We start from the raw sequence: 21,829 nt of genomic DNA on the forward strand, positions 1-21,829 counted from the left end.
TTTTACCCTACTTTGTTGACGCCACATTAAGTCTGATAGATACAGAGTACTGTATTGACATATCATAAATGGGAAATGCTCAGAGTGCTTTTTCCACTTTTCTCTTTGATAAAACTGTTTTATTTGGTCATGGCTGTATTTTGAAATCATATTAAGTCTGATAGATACAGAGTACTGTATTGACATATCATAAATGGGAAATGCTCATAGTGCTTTTTCCACTTTTCTCTTTGATAAAACTGTTTTATTTGGTCATGGCTGTATTTTGAAATCATTAGAAAAAGTGAAGAACTTTATTAAAAATATCATAAAATGATTTAATTTGACAATGATCTATACATAGAGAATGTATTCATGTCTTTGCCAATGTCTTATTTTGATATTGAGACAGTATCTTATTTTCCGTCATGAAATTTTACAGGTCAAATTATATAAATCCACATTCCATTGGGAAATATAAAAATGAAAACAACAAATTCTGTTAAAGACATTCCTTTTCTAGCTTCTGTGTCTTTCATTTTACCAGTGTCATCTGTCTCCATATATGTTCCATAGAAATATAATTAAAAGTGTTGTTTGCCTTTTTTTTGTTGTTGTTGTTGTTTCTAGGCAAGAGCTTTATACAAGAACTTTCTAACCAAGGAAAATTGGAGATATTTACATTTAGTTTGTAACATATCCTTAAAATACATTCATTAGCCATCCTCAACAATGTGTCTTTTAGAATTCTTTTTCAAACTGTTTAGTTAATCTTCATCTCTCACTTTTTGTAAGTTTTACTGTGCTTATAAATGTTTCTCAAGAAATTTGGTACTTGATTACATGCGGTTTACATTATTGCTAGTCATATTTTTTTGGTATTTTTAGAGATTATTTATTTAAGGGAGAGAATGGGAGCATAAGCAGGATGAACAGCAGGCAGAGGGAGAAGCAGGCTCCCCACTGAGCAGGGATTCCCAACTTGGGGCTTGATCCCAGGATCCTGAGATCATGACCTGAGCCGAAGGCAGGTGTTTAATTGACCGAGCCACTTAGGTGACCCCATATTTTTTATTTTAAGATCCATCAAATTTGGAGCTGCCATCTTTTTCCTGGATATTGTTTATCCTATAGCAGGAATCAACAAACGTTCTGTAAAGGGACAGTTAGTAAATGTCTTGGGGTATACAGCTCTTACATTGTATGCGAAAGCAGTCAAAGACAATACACAAGTGAATGAGCATGACTATTTGTTGATAAAACTTTATTTACAAAAAGGAAAATGGATTGGATTCGGCCATTGTTTACAGATTCTTTGTCCATAGCAGAATCTAAGAACAATACTTATAGGAGCTACACAAGTAGCATGAGTGCAACAAGCCAGGAGCATTTCTTTCACAGGAAGAAATTTTTTGTCTATTAAAGAGGTTGGTGTTCTTTAAGAAGCATATATGCTTTTCTGTTTTTCTAAACATGTCCCTGTTTTATTTCTTGGTTTCTGACAGAGAGAAATTTAACTGTTTTCTGTTTACCATTGTTATGCCCCAATAATGGGTCCGCGATTAAAGGAGCGAGACTGATACAAAGCGAAGGTCAACCAAAGCTTTATTTCGAGCCAAGCATCAAGAATCTAACCAAGCGTTTGGGGCCGCATCTCTTCCAAGAGAGGGCGACCCTTCTCTGTTTCACAGGCTAGCTTTTAAGGGCAAAGGCCATGCGGTCGGGTCTGGCCACACACAGGTGGCCAATGAGATTGTAACACACACAGGAAACTCCTCAGTGATGCTAGGTGACCAATCGAGTTACAATTTACCCTAGTAGACATTTGAACCAGCCTATTACACCTTGACTGGGATTCGCCCCAAAAGGGCTCCCAAAGGGCGGGGCCCATATTCCTTGGTAACCAGGGTGACAGTATGCATGCCCCCCACTGATCAGATGTCTCCACCTGGCCTGACCCACCTTTGTATCTGGGCTTTGTTACCTGTAAATCCCCTGGCGGAAGGGGAGCAGGGACAATTTCTAAATAGGTCCTCACAACCATTACTATAAAAATAAGAATGGTGTCGCGGTCAACATTATACGTTGGTGTAGACAGCAGAGAGTAGTGCAGACTGTGGCAGTGGGGATAATGGCATGTGGGAATGAGGCCAGTGTTTTCAGATATTCCAGTTATTCAAATTATGAGAATGACTTACACTGCAATTTTCACAGATTTTAAGTGTTTACAAATAATTTAATAATTATGTAGGTGAAGAATGTACGATTTATGTAAAAAAAATGTCTGCAGGCTAGGACTGACCTAACATTTGCGACATTGGTTTGGTAGCACACAGCATGCAAAAGGTGTTTGAGGAATAAATGCCAGGTGGGTGTCATGTTATTTAGAGGGCTGAAAATATAAAGCATGTTAGTTTAGAAAGACTAGAAATATCAAGCCTCTCATTTTTTCTTATAGACACAAAATGGTCACCATTTGGTCATTAGTCATAGAGACATGCCCAAATGTGTTTCTTAGACTAGAACTTGTGTTATCTAATTCATGTCACAGGAATAGAAAGCTAATTGAACATAGTGGAGGTGAGAAAAAAAAATGGCCATATTGAGTTTGTAGGGAGGGAGACTGAGAAATAAAGATAGATATTAAAGTTGGATAACCTGTAAGTGTCACTCTCACCATCAAGAACGACCCGGAAGCACACAGGGTGGCAAGCTTCTTTATTGCGCTCTCCTGCGCTGCGATCTGGGGGCAGCCCTGTCCCTGGGACGCCCCGCTCGAAGCAGCCCCGTCCAGGGCCCCGGGGGTCTCCGCCACGCGCACCGCGCCACAGCGCCGGAACCCGTGCTGGTCCACCGCTCCCGCGGCCCGCGCTCCACCCCTACACGGAAGTTCACGCATATATATACGGTTTGTAACAGCCAATGAGCAGCCCTTACATGCAGAGCGCGCATGATCATTCCCTTCCACCACCTAAGGGTCCCGCAGTGTTCATGCACCTCTTACATAAGCTGTCAGCCAATCACATCTTGTTCCTCAAAAGCGCATGCACCATTTTGCTCCTATTCTGCCAGCGTGGCTCCCGACAGTAAGTATGCATCAAGTAGCAGACAAACTCTGAATGGGGACAAAACCAAGATGAGCCTAGACTTTACCAAGATTTGTTATTTAGTGGGGTAAAGACATGGGCATAAAAATTAATGTTTAGAGACATTCATTCTGAGGCTGATGGGGTTTGTGGCCGGGATTTGAGGACAAAGGACTCATCAGCTCCCTCAGAATTGACCCTTAAAACAGTTATGGAGAGTAATAAGCCAAGCCTGAAGCTAAGATGCTTGTTTCTGAGTGTAAGGGGAACTAACTGTGAAGCGTGTCACCCTGGGCAAAATCCTGGAGCGTTCTACATGCTCTCATGTATTTGTAAGCAAGAAAGCACCACTCTCAATTGAGCCGTGACCAGATGCTGGCGAGGCTGGCATCAAGTTTCAGCTGCCACGATGGTGTTAGAGCCTGAGTAGCTCTGGTGGTCAGGACAAGATGTAGACTGACTTTACCCTTTGGATTTGATCTAATTAAGAAAGGTAAATTCTGTTCTTATCTTCTCCCCTATTCTAACTTGATAACTTGATCCAGAGCAGCATGACACAGCTTATAGATGAGTTCCTTATCTCATATTCCTCATAGTAACATTATTGGAAGAGATCTCAATTAACATTGGGATGTGTGACAGTTCCAACCTCAAGTTGTTTAGAAATATTTGGGTGGCATCATAACCTGTGTAGGGTGAATGTGCATGGAATGATACCTTGAGAGTCTCCTAATACACTGTATTCTCACCCACAGGTTTAGTAGACCTTCCCTTCCATCCTCCCTCCCTCCCTCCGTCCCTTTCTTCCTTCCTTTCTCTTTCTCAGCACCTATATCTATGATCTAAATAGAGCAGAATCATTTCTTTGGTGATCCACGTAGATTCATAAGCACAGTTAGTGATGAATCACAAAGATGGAGGAGCAGTTTATTTTTATAAGTGCCCACAAAAGACAGATGATAAAATTCAAGATGATTTGTCAAATCTATATTTTGAAAGCAGTCACAGGGTTCAAAATAAGAACTCCTAGATCATTCCTATAAGCCACTCAATATTTCACAGAGCTGCTAACCCACACTTTATTTGAGGTCAAATTAAACTATAAAATATGAATGTTAAAATGTAAAGGTAGCATAAACTCTAGTTTAGATTGAATATAAAAACTCATAGCTCTGAAGGTAGAAGTATATGATAGAGAGGTTTTGCCTTCAAGATCAACAAACAAGGGGAATCATATTGTACATAATCTTGAAATTATAAGAATACATTACCTACAGGAGGGCTGTGCATGGTCAAAGATTATTGTTTCAGATCTTGACTTAACTGAAGTTTAATTACAGAATTAATTTTTCATTATCATAAGTATATCACAAAAAGACTTTCATTTTTTGCTTCCCGACCTATATAGCATAATCAGAATACAGATTACTATAATGGAAAGAAACCTAGTTTATTTTATGTCATGGGGATAAGGAAAAGATCGAATTTCATCAGTCACCTGTCTCCCTGTTCTTTTACCTTTTGCCTGGATTGGGAATTTCTCAGGAAGGGAATTTCTTCTCCCCATAGTATGGCTATGGCTTTGAATTCATAAATTTTTTTAAAGATTATATGTATTTATTTGAGAGAGAGAGAGAGGGCTTGAGCACAAGCAGGGGTAGGGACAGAGGGAGAGGGAAAAGCAGGCTATCTGCTCAGCAACAAGCCCAATGTGGGGCTGGATCCTAGGACCCTGAGATTAAGACCTGAGCCAAAGGCAGATGCTTACCAGACAGAGCCACCCAGGCATTACAGAATTCATAAGTCTTGAGAACTTCATCATTTGACTTGTTCACATTGTCAAGGCTGAACTCTGCCTTGACGCATCGTCTCAAAATGGAGCTATTTGCTGAAGAACCCTCAAGGAGTAACTCTTCAGTCTTACCTGATTCAGCAGAGATGAGCTTTTTCTTCATTTGTTCTTCTTCCTGATTTTGTTACATTTAAAACAGACTTTTTATTCAAAGTGTAGTTTGTCTTAATATCCAAAGTGAGTCAGTTGCTTTATTTGCATTTAAAAACAGTGTTACAGAGACTGTTACCAGATTTAGCAAAAAACAAAAAAGGTGGGCGCCTGGGTGGCTCAGTGGGTTAAGCCGCTGCCTTCGGCTCAGGTCATGATCTCAGGGTCCTGGGATCGAGGCCCGCATCGGGCTCTCTGCTCAGCGGGGAGCCTGCTTCCTCCTCTCTCTCTGCCTGCCTCTCTGCCTGCTTGTGATCTCTCTCTGTCAAATAAATAAAATAAAAATCTTAAAAAAAAAAAACAAATAAAAAACAAAAAACAAAAAAGGTGCAGGATGAATTGTTAAGTCTGAATTATTCCAAATTGCCTATGCATGTACTCATTGAAATAAAAACATTGCATGGCCACACTTATATTTAAAAAAAAAAGTTAATGTGAAATAAATTATGTCTCTAAATAGCAGACCTCTTTTTTAAATTGTGTTTCTCTAATGATTTCTTTCTAACAATCCTTGTTTTGCAAAATTTATTGATGAAATTTCCATGCCTTTGCATTATATTTTCCGTTTCCATCACAGCATAGCTTCTTCAGTAGTCACGTTCAACTTATTTCATGCTTTTGCCCACTGAATCTTTATTAATAAGAAAACCATGAGCCAGCATAGTGAACATGTACAGGCTGAAAGTTCACAACTCTGAGAATTGCTCTATAAATTTGATTTGTTGAAGCACATAATGCCATCTTTCATGGCATAATAATTATCCACTTCAAAGTGGAATTTCTTTCCCTGTTAATAAGTGATGTTGTGGCTTTTGAATACAGCCTTAATACTAATTGCCTACAACATTACAGTTCTTTCTTGAATGTACCCAACAAATGCCTTTGAGCAATGAAATATGTGAGTAACACAGGTTGTGCTTCTCAAGTGGAATGATGCTACCACTAATGAGATTTTGGGAGCTATGAACGAGAAGTAAGTAGGCCTTGATAGATTATGTAAAAAGTCAACAAGAATTTTTTAAATAGAAGTGAAGTATAATTTTAGTGCTTCAGGTGAACTCAGGCATCTCTCAACTGCATTTCTTTTATTGTGTGTGTGTGTGTGTGTGTTTTGTTCTTGCCTTCTATATTGTTGTTGCTTGCCTTCTGTTTTGTTGTTGTTGTTGAGGTACAATGGCATATGATGTCATATTAGTTTCAGGTGTACAACATCATGATTGGCTATTTGTATATTTTGCAAAATCATCACTAGAGTAAATCTTGTTAACCATCCATCACCACACACAGTTTTAAGGTTTTTCTGTTAGAACGTTTTTTTTTCCTTGAGATGAGGACTTTCAGGATGTACTCTTTTAACTGCTTATTTCAGAAATGAAGTACTATTAGCTATATTCACTACACTGTACATTACATCCCTGTGTCTTAATTATTTTATAGCTAGAAGTTTGTACATTTGGACTATCTTCACTTATTTCTCCCCCTCCCCACCTCCAGCCTCTGGAAACTACCAGTCTGTTCTCAGTATGTATTTGCTTGGTTTTATTATTCTTGTTGCTGTTTTAAGATTCCACATATGAGATCAGATGGTAGTTGTCTTCTCTATCTGCCTTCTTTCACATAGCATAATGTCTTTTCCGTCTGTGTTGTCACAGATGTCAAAATTTCATTCTTTTTTATGGCTGAATGGTACTCCATTATGTATATATATATCCCATCTTCTTTATCCATTCATTAGCCAGTGGATGTTTAGACTATTTCCATAGTTTGGCTGTTGTAGATAATGCTGCTATAAACATTGGGGTACATATGTCTTTTTGAATTAGTGTTTTTGTTTTCTTCAGATAAATTTCTAGAAGTAGAATTGCTGGATCATATGATAGTTCTATTTTAAAGTGGTTGAGGAACCTCCATACTGTTTTCCATAGAGATCATACCAATTTACATGTTCACCAGTAGTGTACAGAGGTTTCCTTTTTTCCAATACCCTCACCAAAACGTGTTATTTCTTGTCTTTTTGATGATAGCCATTTTCTAATAGGCATGAGGTGGTATGTCATTGTGGTTTTGATTTGCATCTCCCTGACAGTGATATTGAGCATCTTTTCATATGTTTGTTGGCCATCTGGATGTCTTCTTTGGAGAAATGTCTATTGAGATCCTCTGCCCATTTTTTAACTGAATTGTTTTGCCATTGAGTTATAGGTGTTCTTTATATATTTTGGATATTAAACCCTTATCAGATACATGCTTTGCAGATATTTTCTTATGATCAGCAGGCTGCCTTTTCATTTTTGATCATTTCCTTTGCTGTGCAGAAGCTTTTTTAGTTTGATGTGGTGTCACCTATTAATTTTTCCTTTTGTTGCTTTTGCTTTTGGATCCAATCTGAAAACTCATTGCCAAGACCAGTGTCAAGGAGCTTACCACTTATGTTTTCTTCTAGGAGTTTAATGGCTTCAGGTCTTACATTCAAGTCTTTAATCCATTTTAAGTTAATTTTTCTGCACTGTGTAAGACAGTAATCTGGTTTAATTCTTTTGCATATGACTGTCAACTGCATTTTTTAGAGATACCAAATTGGTTTTTGAATGCAAGAGAATTGAACAATACTTACTGGTAACAAAATTATAAAATTACTTTAATTGTTCTGTTCAAACAGTATAATTACTGAAGGAAGAGGACAATTTTGTGATAATGACTTCAGTGTTGATAGGACACAAGATGCCATTTGAACATTATGCAAAATGTGAGAAAAGCAGTCAACATTTTCCCTAGGATCAGTCATACTTTGCTTCAACTTTGTATAAACATGTCCATACCTTTACATGGACTTTCACAGGAATGTCTTAGTCTCACCAAAAACAGTGCAAATCTTCTCATTAACTCCTAACTCACTATGAGACTCTCCACAAATAATTTTTGGAAGACTCAAGTGGATACTGTTTTATTCACAATAACCTTATAAGGGAGACTTTTTCACAAGAAAAAATATTGTACTAGCAAAAAAATTAATTTTGCATTATGATACTTTCTTGGCTATGCCATAGAAAAAGAGAGACATTTAGGTCTTTGATAATATCTGTAATAGTAATAAGAGATATTACATTTTTAAAAAATTCTACTATTATTTCTTTGTGGAGATTGAAAACTTTTGGAATACTAAATTCCTTCTGGTATGGTAAAGTCAGTCACTTGAGCTGCAAAACTGATAATATTATATGGTGCAGAACATTAGTACAACTTCTTTTGTGATTATTTCATCTGCATCTGAATTTCTCTATTAAAGTTTTTATTTTATTGCTTTCTTAGTACTAGATAAATAAATTATACATGTGACATTCTTAGCTGTCAGTATATGTGGATTTATAGCTGACTTTCCACTATTTTTAATATTGAATAAATAATTGCACACTGTACAAATTACATACTTCAAAAGGGCTTTTCTCTAAGAAATGTTCATTATTCAGAAAATGTACCCATATACACTAACGAATATATACTAACTAGCATTTTGGCATTCTGGGTTTCAAACATACACAAATAAAAGTTAATAGCCATCACCAGAAGAACTGGAGATTGCATCTCATACCTCACTGTAAATGTGATGAACTATTCAAAGACTGGAGAAAATGTGAATCAATAAATCGAGTTTACATCTGAGATAAAAGAGAACTTTCCATTTGCCTGATTCAAGGGATAGATGTATTTTGAAGGCATAGTCTTGCCCATCTTATATAAAGTTTTGGGGAGACATGTCTGTATTCAGGGACCATTCTAAGAAGCACAAGTGGTTAGGGCTTGACAGATTTGCATCTAACGTGCGATTTGGGAGGAAGGTGATTATGAACGTCTGCCTTTCAGAAAGGTGAGCACTGGAGTGAGATGCTTGCTGATTTGTTCTTATACAGACAAGGGGCTGTCACTGATTGGCTGACTTTCAGAGAAGGAGTACTGATGAAGCTTTCTCTGAAGATAATTAATAATGGTCCAGGACCTGGGATTCTAGCCAAAGAACAGTTTTATCCTTTCTTGAATATGAACAACAAGTATGTCTAATTCTCATTCTCCCATTCCAGTCTTTTCCTCAGCCAAACCTATAGGAAAAAACCCAAGGATTACCCTAATTTTTATTTGTGTTGCTGTGGTTCTCACCTAGTGCCACTTTTGAGACTTAAGCATTAAAATTGTAGCCTAAAAATAACTGACTGCTGATCTCAAAAAAATATATTGAAAAAAGGTGAATACAAGGCATTTAAGACATTTTGACAAAGTCAACATAGCAAGCAGGACAAGAATCATTAATTCCTGGGTGGCTCAGTTGGTTGGATGACTGCCTTCTGCTCAGGGCGTGATCCTGGAGTCCCGGGATCGAGTCCCGCATCGGGCTCCCAGCTCCATGGGGAGTCTGCTTCGCTCTCTGACCTTCTCCTCGCTCATGCTCTCTCTCACTGTCTCTCTCTCTCAAATAAATAAATAAAATCTTTAAAAGAAAAAAAAAGAAGAATCATTAATTATAGGAAGTGTCTGAATATACAAGACACTTTGCAGCCCTACTTATAAAACAAGTTATTTCTCCTGTTAGGTGTATCTCTCTCTCTCTCTCTCTCTCTCTCTCTCTCACACACACACACACACACACACTCACCAAAATTATTTTTGAATCATTGTAAAGCATAGAAAGGGATTTTGTTTCAAAATCCTAAACACAGGACTCTGACTTTTGCTTTTCCCAAGGGATGACTTCATAATAGTATTCTACATAGCTAGATGCTGAAACACAGATTGATGCCTGTCTTAAATCTTTCATCTGATGTCACACGTTTAGAATTTTAAGAAATAGCCTCTATTTCAGGGGTAAGCATATAAACATGTACAAAGCTGATATAGAAGGTGTTTCATCTCTGATCAATTTAATTTTTTAAATCCTGGGGGGGAAAATACCAGTAGGATGAAGTGTAGAAAAGTGAGGTACAGTCAGGAGAAATTGCTTGCTCGGGTCCACGCAGTGAATTTTAGCATTGGAGCTATGATTGGATTCCTGGTGTCCCAGTGCCTTTCTGGCCCTCTTCTGCATCCTGTGATGCTGTCAGTGAATGTGTAACTGCTTGGGTTTTGGTTGTTACATAGACATGGTTCAAGGTCTTTTTGCTATAGAAAGCTGGATGAATATGGGCAAATTATTTAACCTCCCAGAGCCTAATTTTTCTTTCAGTAGAGTTAATGATAATGTCTGATTTGTAGGTTTGATGTCAGTTTTTGTTTTTTGTTTGTTTTGTTTTATAGTTTATTTGGTGGGGAGGGGGTGCACAAGCAGGGGGAGGCACAGAAAAAGAGAGAGAGAGAATTTTTTAAAAATCTCATTGAGGTTTTATTATTTTTTTTTTTACTTTACTTTTTTCACTGGTTCCAAGATTCATTGTTTATGCACCACACACCCACTGCTCCATGTAATACGTGCCCTCCTTAATACCCACCACAGGCTCACCTAACCCCCCACCCCACTCCCCTCCAAAACCCTCAGTTTGTTTCTTGAGTCTACAGTCTCTCATGGTTGTCTCCCCCTCCGATTCCCCCAATTTCACTTTTCCTTTCCTTCTCCTAATGTCCTCCTTGTTATTTCTTATGCTTCACAAGCAAGTGAAACCATATGATAATTGACTTTCTCTGCTTGACTTATTTCACGCAGTGTAATCTCTTCCAGGCCTGTCCATGTTGATGCAAAAGTTGGGTATTCATCCTTTCTGATGGCTGTGTAATATTCCATTGTATATATGGACCACATCTTCTTTATCCATTCATCTGTTGAAGGGCATCTCAACTCTTTCCACAGTTTGGTGATTGTGGCCATTGCTGCTATGAACATTGGGGTACAGATGACCCTTCTTTTTACTACATCAGTATTTTTTTTTGATGTACAAAAACTGCACATATTTAATGCATACAGTTTTATGAATTTGGACCTATGTATATACCCATGAAATCATCATCACAATCCAGGAAATAAATATTCCTATCACCTCCAAAAGTTTCTTCCCTGCCTCCTACTTTTTTGTGTGGTTAGAATAGTTAACATGAGATCTACCCTCTTAACAAAATTTTTAGGTGTATAGTACAGTTTTGTTAACATAATAGATAGTATGTTATCCAGTACATCTCTAGAACCTATTTACCTTGCATAACTGTACTGTATATTAAACAACAAATTGCCATTTTCTCCTGTCTCCAGCTACATCTGTATCTTTGGGGTAAATACCCAGTTGTGCAATTGCAGGGTCATAGGGTAGCTCTATATTTAATTTTTTGAGGAATCTCCGCACTGTTTTCCAAAGTGGCTGCACTGCTTGCATTCCCACCAACAGCGTAAGAGGGTTCCCCTTTCTCTGCATCCTCTCCAACACTTGTTGAGAGAATCTTAAGCTTAATCAGGCATCAGGCCCAGCATGGAGGCGGGCAAGGGGCTGCATCTCATGACCCCTGAGCTGAAATCAAGGGTCTGTCACTCAACCAACTGAGGTGCTCCTGGTGTGAGTTTCAGCTGAAATCAGTCACATGATATGCTTGACGTAGTGTTTGGCATGTAATGTATGTTCTAGAAATGTTAGTTATCAGGACTTCATTATATCATGTTGGGCTATCCTAGCAGAAGTTGGTATATTACAATGATATCAATGACCTGGCAGCAGTTGAGTCTATGCTTTATAATCATCTTTCTGTTTATGGTAGCAGTTTTGTGGCACACATTTATTTGGAAACAACTTGGCTCTGTGAATTATTATTTCCCTGTGTACTGATCACATTGGCCAGCTGTTGGTATAAGCTCCTTGTCTCAGTCACTGGACACAATGCAGCTTTATTTCTAGAATGTAGGTCCGCAGGGGACTCACCTTCATGCTGCCATGCAGGAACCTGAGTTCTTTCTAGCTGGTGGCTTCCCTAGGTCCTCTGAGGTCTGGAGTCATCTACTGGTTCTCTGCATTTCACTGTCCAAGGAGGAGGGGGAAGACAGCGCAGAGGAGCATGCTGGTTTTCGAGAGGCCAGACCTGGGAACCACATTTATCACTTCTGGCAACGTTCCCATGCCATGAAGACTGAAATGTAGCCAAGCCTTGAGCCTGTGGGAGAGGACAAATGGAGTTTGTGGAGCATGGCCAAAACAGGCCTGAGGCATGCTGATGCATATGAGAGTGGCACGAGGGTCTGCACAGCCTCGTTACAGCTCATTTGCCTGAGCCTCGTAAATAACATAGCAGTTAATTTGCTGTGCGTTGTCATCCCTTGTGCCGGGTGAAGGAGCTGAGAACATAAGTGAATCGCTCAAGGTTGTCTGTTTGACAAGGCCATAACCACATTTTTTTCCCAGGTGCTATCAACCTAAATCCAAGGTTCTTGATTTTATGTCCACATAGGAACGTTGGCTAGAATCACTGATGACTCTTTCATGACTGTTCTATTGAAAAGGTGTTTAAACCATTGAGGTTAACTAACTCACCAGTTAATTCTTTTGTTTTTAATATTTTCAAAATTAAACTTTTATTCCACATCATTATTTTTGGAGGGAACATTTCCCCAATCAAGTATTTTGCAGATTATATACTTCAGTGTTTTTTACAGATTAATAATGCTTCTGGTTTCTGAATAAAATTTTAGTTTGTTTAGCAAAGCATTGCATTTTTCTAAACCTCATTCATTTTGTAAATGTTCAGAATGTCTTTTAAACTTAGGGCTTATGTAAATGGTATCTTTCATAAGGAGTCTTCTCACAGCAGCAACACCGTGCCCTGACCATTAATGAGTTGTAGGTAAATGTTTTGTATATTTTAAAAATTTTCAAAGTTATTAGCTAAGTAAAAATTAGATTATAAATAATGTTCATATTTGATATGTACAAGCAATGATTTTTTAAAATGGCAGCTGGATAACTTTATATGAATTATCTCAGTGATACTTTTATTTATTTATTTTTTTAAATTATTATCTTAGAGAGCATGAGCAGCAGGAATGACAAAAGAAGAGGGAGAATCTCAAGTGGATTCCACACAGCACAGAGCCTGATGTGGGGCTTGATCTCACAATCCTGAGATCATGACCTGACCCAAAACCAACAGTTGGACCCTTAACTGACTGAGCCATCCAGGTCCCTCATCTCAGTGATGCTTTTAATTAATAAACATGGAAATCGCTGAGTAAAACCCTGTAAAAGTTATTTTAGTCTTGTTCACATTGGGTAATCCTAGGAAATTTGCTTTTAGCTAATGTACATTTATTGGATTTTAATTAAAGGCTCCTAGGATATCGCCAATAACTCAAACCAGTACTGAGATGAATCCCATATTAGAATTAACATCTATTTCCAAAGCCAATTAAACTTTCATACTGAAATCTTAAAATAAAAGTCCAGCGTGTTCTCAGCTCTTTTCGCGTGCGTCCTTGCAGCCCGAGCTGGCAGTGCCTTGGGGAGTGTCATCATCCTGATTCTCTAACTACAGTTGGGGAATGAGCTCCAGAAACAAAATGATTAAAGTTTCTTTTAGAATTTTTTAAGTGGGGCACCTGGGTGGCTCAGTGGGTTAAACCGCTGCCTTTGGCTCAGGTTGTGATTCCAGGATCCTGGGATCGAGTCCCGCATCGGGCGCTCTGCTCTGGCAGGGAGCCTGCTTCCCCCTCTCTCTCTCTGCCTGCCTCTCTGCCTACTTGTGCTCTCTGTCTGGCAAATAAATAAATAAAATCTAAAAAATAAATACATAAATAAAATTTTTAAAAAATTTTAAGTGATTTCTGTGGTGTTATGCTTTCTTAAGAAGAAAGAGCCATAGAAGTGAGGGAATGTGGAAATAGTCCCAACACTTCCTGCTCTTTAAAAATCAGACTGTGTAGGTCACCAAAGTTTAAAACTGCTTGTCAGTGTTGTGAGCACTTTTTTTTTTGTTGTTTGTTTTTTGTTTTTGTTTTTGTTTTTTTCCAATTTATTTATTTTCAGAAAAACAGTATTCATTATTTTTTCACCACACCCAGTGCTCCATGCAAGCTGTGCCCTCTATAATACCCACCACCTGGTACCCCAACCTCCCACTCCCCCGCCACTTCAAAAGAAGAGATAAAGTGTTTCAAGAGGTAGATCTTCATTCTGCAAAGAGTTAATAAAGGTTGAAGATCAGCGTTTTTTGTACAGAATGACCGTTTGCTGCTGATTGTCACCTACATACATGTTCCAGCATCATCCAGAGGATACCAGGGTTGCAGAGTAAAATACAGGACACTCAGTGAAATTTGGATTTCAGATGAATTATGCATACTGTTTGGTATAAATATGTGCTGGCAATTATTTGTTGTTTATATTAATATAATAATAATTCAAATGTGGCTGGGAACCCTGCATTTTTATTTGTTATATTTGACAGCCCTAAAATATATTGATTTCTCTTTCTGGGTCCTGACTTTCAGATTTTGGAGTCAGGGAGTTGACTGACCCAATTTAGGTCAGGTGCCCATTTTAGGCTTCCCAGTCAGTTTCCTGTACAAGGAGTTGCATCGTTTTGTACAGCAGCTGGCCTGAGTCTGTGTATGAAGGACAGAACTGGGTGGATGGGCAGCTAAGCAGGTTTGGACTTAGGTGTACAGAGAGGATAGCAAAATCCTCTTGGTGGGGTTTGAGCTCTGTTTTCTAGTTTGTTGGTAAGGCCAGGTCCGTTTGTCTTCCTGAGTTTTCTAAGATACCTTAGCATCCTTAAATTAATGACATAAGCTGGTTCAAGATGGATGCTTGTAATTTGCAACTTTAAAAAAAAAATCTTAGCTACATTATTTTTTTTTTTATTTTTATTTTTTTTATTTTTTTTTCCAATTTATTTATTTTCAGAAAAACAGTATTCATTATTTTTTCACCACACCCAGTGCTCCATGCAAGTTGTGCCCTCTATAATACCCACCACCTGGTACCCCAACCTCCCACCCCCCCCGCCACTTCAAACCCCTCAGACTGTTTTTCAGAGTCCATAGTCTCTCATGGTTCATCTCCCCTTCCAATTTACCCAAAAGCACATACCCTCCCCAATGTCCATAACCCTACCCCCCTTCTCCCAACCCCCCTCCCCCCAGCAACCCACAGTTTGTTTCGTGAGATTAAGAGTCACTTATGGTTTGTCTCCCTCCCTATCCCATCTTGTTTCATGGATTCTTCTCCTACCCACTTAAGCCCCCATGTTGCATCACCACTCCCTCATATCAGGGAGATCATATGATAGTTGTCTTTCTCCGCTTGACTTATTTCGCTAAGCATGATACGCTCTAGTTCCATCCATGTTGTCGCAAATGGCAAGATTTCGTTTCTTTTGATGGCTGCATAGTATTCCATTGTGTATATATACCACATCTTCTTGATCCATTCATCTGTTGATGGACATCTAGGTTCTTTCCATAGTTTGGCTATTGTGGACATTGCTGCTATAAACATTCAGGTGCACGTGCCCCTTTGGATCACTACGTTTGTATCTTTAGGGTAAATTCCCAGTAGTGCAATTGCTGGGTCATAGGGCAGTTCTATTTTCAACATTTTGAGGAATCTCCATGCTGTTTTCCAGAGTGGTTGCACCAGCTTGCACTCCCACCAACAGTGTAGGAGGGTTCCCCTTTCTCCGCATCCTCGCCAGCATCTGTCATTTCCTGACTTGTTGATTTTAGCCATTCTGACTGGTGTGAGGTGATATCTCATTGTGGTTTTGATTTGTATTTCCCTGATGCCGAGTGATATGGAGCACTTTTTCATGTGTCTGTTGGCCATCTGGATGTCTTCTTGGCAGAAACGTCTGTTCATGTCCTCTGCCCATTTCTTGATTGGATTATTTGTTCTTTGGGTGTTGAGTTTGTTACGTTCTTTATAGATTTTGGACACTAGTCCTTTATCTGATATGTCGTTTGCAAATATCTTCTCCCATTCTGTCAGTTGTCTTTTGGTTTTGTTAACTGTTTCCTTTGCTGTGCAAAAGCTTTTGATTTTGATGAAATCCCAAAAGTTCATTTTTGCCCTTGCTTCCCTTGCCTTTGGCGATGTTCCTAGGAAGATGTTGCTGCGGCTGAGGTCGAAGAGGTTGCTGCCTGTGTTCTCCTCAAGGATTTTGATGGATTCCTTTCTCACATTGAGGTCCTTAATCCATTTTGAATCTATTTTTGTGTGTGGTGTAAGGAAATGGTCCAATTTCATTTTTCTGCACGTGGCTGTCCAATTTTCCCAACACCATTTATTGAAGAGGCTGTCTTTTTTCCATTGGACATTCTTTCCTGCTTTGTCGAAGATTAGTTGACCATAGAGTTGAGGGTCTATTTCTGGGCTCTCTATTCTGTTCCATTGGTCTATGTGTCTGTTTTTGTGCCAGTACCATGCTGTCTTGATGATGACAGCTTTGTAATAAAGCTTGAAGTCCGGAATTGTGATGCCACCAACTTTGGCTTTGTTTTTCAATATCCCTTTGGCTATTCGAGGTCTTTTCTGGTTCCATATAAATTTTAAAATTATTTGTTCCATTTCTTTGAAAAATATGGATGGTACTTTGATAGGAATTGCATTAAATGTGTAGATTGCTTTAGGTAGCATAGACATTTTCACAATATTTATTCTTCCAATCCAGGAGCATGGAACATTTTTCCATTTCTTTGTGTCTTCCTCAATTTCTTTCATGAGTACTTTATAGTTTTCTGAGTATAGATTCTTAGCCTCTTTGGTTAGGTTTATTCCTAGGTATCTTATGGTTTGTGGTGCAATTGTAAATGGGATTGACTCCTTAATTTCTCTTTCTTCTGTCTTGTTGTTGGTGTAGAGAAGTGCAACTGATTTCTGTGCATTGATCTTATATCCTGACACTTTACTGAATTCCTGTATAAGTTCTAGCAGTTTTGGAGTGGAGTCTTTTGGGTTTTCCACATAGAGTATCATATCATCTGCGAAGAGTGATAATTTGACTTCTTCTTTGCCGATTTGGATGCCTTTAATTTCCTTTTGTTGTCTGATTGCTGAGGCTAGGACTTCTAGTACTATGTTGAATAGCAGTGGTGATAATGGACATCCCTGCCGTGTTCCTGACCTTAGTGGAAAAGCTTTCAGTTTTTCTCCATTGAGAATGATATTTGCAGTGGGTTTTTTATAGATGGCTTTGATGATATTGAGGTATGTGCCCTCTATCCCTACACTTTGAATGGTTTTGATCAGGAAGGGATGCTGTACTTTGTCAAATGCTTTTTCAGCATCTATTGAGAGTATCATATGGTTCTTGTTCTTTCTTTTATTGATGTGTTGTATCACATTGACTGATTTGCGGATGTTGAACCAACCTTGCAGCCCTGGAATAAAATAGCTACATTATTTTTAATGGTAATTTCAGATACTGCAGAAGAACTTATTTTAGCAATGGCTGCTTGTTACAGTGTCCATTATTTGGTTTTAAAATAGTAGAACCTTAGAGCTTACTGACCAGTGCTCCCAGTAGACCCCTGCTCTGTCCAATCAGATTTGAGATTTGCCAGTGCATGCTCTGAGGGGTTATGCATATGCGGTAAAAGCAGTGCTTTTGTGAGAAAGGTTGTAGGTCCTGCTCATCTCTCATAGAAGAGATGGAGTCCTCTGTAGCCAGTGAGAGAGCATATTTCGCTTTTCTAACTAAAATTGGTACTGTTGCAAAGAAATAGATCCAGACAGAATGAATATATTCTATGCACAAGATTTGAGAACCAGTGTCTTATATAATATACCACTGTGCATGTTTTCTAGATGTAAATCATGTGGCAGCTACTCACTGACTTTGTGATGTATGGAAGTTGCTATATGGTATGAATTTTTTTTAAGCTTTGCCTTTTATACAGCTCATGAAATTTAAAAACTTGGTCCTTGCCACAGGGTAGATCATTTCCCTAGAATATCAGAAAGACTAAGTACATTTTTCTGGGCTCTGACATAAAACCATAATTCACAGAGCTAGAGATGAGAGAGTTGGTCTTTGTAGACACTTTACATTTAATGCTTGGTTACATGAAATTACATGCTTCAGAATTGCATCTATAACGTGCTATCATGGATAATGTATGGTTCGGGTGTTGTTTACACAAGTGAAACCTCTCTCCATCCTGTATTAGTCATTATCCTGCTGATAATCACAGGTAAGAAGAAACAGAAGCACAGATATACTGTAAAACTTCTGTAACTGGTGCTGTTAAGATATAAGTTTAAAACCAGTGACTTAGATTTTTACTATAAGATTGAATCTAGTAGTTGGGCTTTACCAAAAGTTAAATGCATGGAATTGTCATTTTTAAAGAACTGCTCTAGTAGGAATGGGGGACATTAGGTATGTTCACTTCAAAATTTTTGCTAACAGTGATGACTCACTGTCAAGTGTATAGACTTTCACAGTGTAAATCTGATCATTCTTAAAGAGTAACTTTTAAAAGTTGTGTTTCATGAGAGCCAAAATTCTACATTGCAAAGCCTCACATTTCAAACTGAAATTCCAGACCCTATAATGGGTTAGATTATGACCGGCACATTTATATTTCTTTCTAAATTAAATATACACAAGGCAGCTAATAAACTGGTTAATCTTCAGTAACCACCAGCAAATTCTCTGTATCTGTCTGTATTATATAGTTTCTCTATAAAAAAAGCACAATTCAATTCACCCTTTTAATCTTCCAAACATGAATATTCTAATAAAATTTAAAAAAATTACTCCCCAATTTAAGTTAAGGTATCCACAAACATTATTATTTCCTCAAAGGGGAGAATTTGTTTCTCAGTGTTCAGTTGCTATTGGATCGACATCAGTTCTGATTTATTCATCATTCATTTGTTCAATTTCAGTGATGTTCTGGGCCAGGTTGTGAGTGAATATATGAAGGATAGAAAAAATCCAAGCAGAAATCTTTTTTCTGTAGTTAGCTGAAGGTGGTGGCAATATTCTTTAAAAGTGTGTAATGTTGGGGTGCCTGGGTGGCTCAGTCGGTTAGGTGTCATGATCCCAGCATTCTGGGGTCAGGGCCTCGCATCGGGCTCCCTGCTCATCGGGGAGTCTGCTTCTCTCTCGGTTTCTCCCCCAGGTTGTTCTCTCTATCTTGCTCTCTCAAATAAATAAATATAATACTAAAAAAATAAGTGTACTATTTATTAACTGTTAATCTAAAAAATATACCTGAAATCTAAACTGTAGTCTAAATTTGGCAGAGAGTAAAGCTAGGTGAATAGCTGGGAAAATCCTCCTAAAGGTCAAAGCCAGAGCTTGACATCTAGAGGATTAACAATAGAGGAAAGATCCTTGGGTTTTGGCTGGCCAATGTGTATGGCTGCATTGATGATTTTTTTTTTTTTTCTAAATTCCAGGGCTTTGGAACATTCTAATGCTTTTAAACCCATTTCTCCTTATAAACCATCAAAAAATTTACTGTATGCTTAAAGCTCCAAGAATGTTGTAATTGCTGTGTTATACAGACAATGTTCATTGTGATTAGTTTCGATAAATCAACATACCTGTGTTGTTATTCTTCATTCTTCTACATTTCCTTGAAGAGGACTATTTAGCATTTCTCATGACATGGATCTAGAGATACCAGCTCTGTGGTTTCAAGATAGCATCCCATTGTCTTCTAGCCCTAAATATTTCCATGGAGAAGCCATCAGTCCACTCAGAGTTCTTTAGAAAATAAGATATGTATTGTTTTGGTTGCATTTAATTTTTCCCCCATCTTTACTATTCAGCAATTTAGTATGGTACATATGATCTTTATATTCATCTTGTTTGTGATATATAATACTGCTATTTTTAAAAAGATTTTATTTATTTATTTGACAGACAGAGATCACAAGTACGTACAGAGAGAGGCAGAGAGATGGGGAAGCAACCTCCCTGCTGAGCAGAGAGCCTGATGCAGAACTCCATCCCAGGACCCTGGGATCATGACCTGAGCCAAAGGCAGAGGTTTTAACCCACTGAGCCACCCAGGTGCCCCTAATAATACTTCTTAAATCTGTAAGCTAGCATCTTTAAAATGAAGTAGTTAATATCTCTTAAATTTTTTACTGCATAGTTAGTATCTTTCCTTAATTTTTAAAAATTGTCAGAAATTTGTCCTTTTCCTTTCTCTTGTTCCCTTACAATATGATAGACTGTTCTTCCCATGTCACTAAGTCTCTGTTGCTTTTGATTTTATCTTTTTTTCAAATGTCTTTATTTAAAAAAAATCTTTATCTTTGATCTTATCTTTGGTATATTTTATATTGGTGTATCTTCCAGTTTAAAAAGGCTCTTTTTAGTTGTATATCATTTTCTGATAATCTCATCCTTTAAGTATTCTGTTGGTTATTTTATTTTTTATTTCTAGAATTTCTTTTTACAGTCTTTTGTATAATTTCTCCATCTTGTCTTTTCAATCGTGAGGCCCTCAGTCCTACAACCCCAAGGAACTGGATTCAGCACACAACCCTGGAAGCTTAGAGAGGACCCTGGCCCTCAGGGGGAGATGGCTGTTATCTGGATTCCTCATATGAGACCATGAGTAGAGGACCCATCCCATCCCAATGGTACCCAGACTTGTAATCTATGGAAATTTAAGGATAATCTATGCATGTTTGTTGAAGTGACTACATTACATTAGACTCATAGCATAGCAGTTTGACTCACCAAGGCAAAATTAAATAAAATTAGGTGGTGTTGAAATTGCTTAAGTCTCACAAAACCAGCCTGGTACCATGAAGGAGTATTTTCATCTTGTGAGGGTCACTGCTTGCAAATCTGTGTTCCTTCCTTGGTGGCTGTGGGAGCTTGTGGGAGACCATTTCATCACCATCCATCTAAAGGGAGAGCTTTTTCCACCTCACACACATCCCATAGCACCACCTATCGGTGGAGAGGACCAGGGCTAAATATTCTAAGGGAGGGTTATTGGGTTTTCTAGATGAGGAAATTCAAGATTTCAGAGCTGTTGCAAATTCCTAATTTCTTATGAGCAGGAGGGAAAAGGAAATGAAGGAAAGCTGAGACTTAATAACCTGGCTCTTAGAATGGAAAAACTGAATATGCTCCCAAATCTAACTCAAGTTATCCTTATCAAAAACATTTTTCTTATTTCAGCAAAGTCTTTATAATCAACAACTTTTCACTTCTAGGTGGTATCTTCTCTTGAAGAATCTTTCAGATTCTTGAAATATCTTTCAGTATCTTTCAGTATCTCTTGAAATATCTTTCAAGTCAAATCTATGGTTTTTGAAACATTGTTGCCTATACTTTCTGTCTTGTGTCCTCATTTAGTAGAATGAAGTTACCCAAGTAACCTTGTTTTCTTTGGCCCTCAATGGAAGTCCCTGTAGATACTTTTCCCAGGTTTTATGGCAACCTCTGTTTCGCTGTGTCTCTCTGTGTCTTGTATTTTGGGGAAGGGGCATAAATTGAGAATGGAGGTAGTGACTGGTGCTACTCTTGAGACTAGGTATTACCTGAAATATTTGAAACATTGGAAGAAAACTCAATTTGCCATCTGTATAAATATAATACCACTGAAATCACTCAGATCTGGAGATAATATATCAAAGCTACAAAGCATCTGCATTTCTAGGAGGAGTGCCTATTGTACTTTTGCTGTCCTTAAAGTCTATAATTTCTACCACTGCATTTCAGCCAACTTACTCCTGAAATCTGGTGTTGCTTGGTAAAAATGAGCTTGGAGAATCTGCCATTACAACAAATGAGCATTTGATCAAACCAGCTCTTCATTCTGCAAAACCTTTTG

Source organism: Neovison vison, chromosome 2 (genome assembly GCF_020171115.1).
Source record: "Neovison vison isolate M4711 chromosome 2, ASM_NN_V1, whole genome shotgun sequence".
Taxonomy (NCBI): Eukaryota; Metazoa; Chordata; class Mammalia; order Carnivora; family Mustelidae; genus Neogale; species Neogale vison.